The following is a 1,551-nucleotide window of genomic DNA, read 5'->3' on the forward strand; positions in this document are numbered from 1 at the left end:
CCCTTTAAGAAAAGAATTGTGAATTTAAAGGTTTTGTTTATTTATTTATTTATTTGCTATGATATGTGAATGTTTGTTTGTTAGCTGGCACTATTCATTGCAAAGCAAATATGATCCGTTATGCTGCACAAATTTTGTAAGAGTTATGCATAAATTGTAAAATTTCAAAGCTATGAAAGTCTAAGAAGATTGGAAGTTATAAGAAAGTCGTATATCTCTTGGGCCAACCCCAGATAAAAAGTTAAAGGGAATAAGTTGGTGGGAGCATTGGGGAAAGTAAACCTGACAAATCCTGTATAGGAACGAGCTCGATCCTGATAAGCAGACTATTACCCAGGAGTCTTATGGCCAAGAACTCCCAGGAGACCAAGGATAGGAACTTAGATGAGAATTGAGCTCATTATTATGTCATTGAAAGTATTTTTAATTAATATTAGTTCATTTCTATGTTACTTTCAATTTTAACTTTAAGTATTATTATGTCATATGTATGATTCATCTTGAGTCTTTTGACTATTTATTTAATTACTTATATATGATGGACGCAACAACAGTGATCTACGTTAAGTTCCCGAATATGCAGCTACACTATCGTGTCATTTTAGGGTTTATTTCTTTAGTAATAGGGACTTTTCTGTACCTTTTTTCATCCTGCCTTCGACCCTTCTACTCTATATTTCATATTTTCATTGTCCATGACACATCCTACACCTGCATATTATACAAAATCTATATCTGCTTCACCTTTGCGGGTGATCCCCAGAAGTCTGCTCGAATCCAAGAGTGACCCATCAGAAGCTGTAGACTGACGACTATTCTCTTATTGGGCCTTCTATGGCCAATGGCTTTTTGTTTGAGTATTTGGTGGAGTAGCTAACTTTGTACAATATGGCCATCTTTTGGTAGGATAGTTTATTGGGCCATGATAGTAGTTGTAGGACGCTAACCTTAATTCTAAATTGTCCTCTAAAGACTCGTTAGGACTGCACTTTGATGGCATGGGCCACTGATCTTTTTGTATGTAGTGGTTCTTATATGTATTCCTGCCTGTATGTAAATAACATGGTGTCCTATATAAATATAAATATATATATATATATATAAATATATATAGTTACCTTTTTATAAAATGTATGAGTTAAATTAATTACTATGTTTATCCAAGTTATTCCATATTCAATTTTCTTTTATTTTTGTTTTTAGAACGTCTCGCTCTTTTATACATCTGATAATTTACTACTAAATCAATATGAAATGAATGAGTGAAATAAATAAAATTTTTATTACTGTAATGCAACTACTGCATTTATTAATTATGACTTAAGCATAAACTAAATACAGTAGGGTGTTACAACTATAGTCATGATTAGCTCCCCAAACTTAGTTTCTTGATTCAACTCAAAAGAAATGCCTCTCTTAAGGTAAGGAAAATATTTGTGTAGACTAAGTCTGTCAAAAGAAGGAAATGTGAAAGAAGGGGAATTAGGTGTAAAGCTGTTCTAGGGTGTATGTGTATGTGTGTGTGTGTAAAGACGGCCTCAATCATCATAA

The sequence above is a fragment of the Abrus precatorius genome, unplaced genomic scaffold (assembly GCF_003935025.1).
Source record: "Abrus precatorius isolate BTA unplaced genomic scaffold, Abrus_2018 Scaffold0, whole genome shotgun sequence".
Classification (NCBI taxonomy): Eukaryota; Viridiplantae; Streptophyta; class Magnoliopsida; order Fabales; family Fabaceae; genus Abrus; species Abrus precatorius.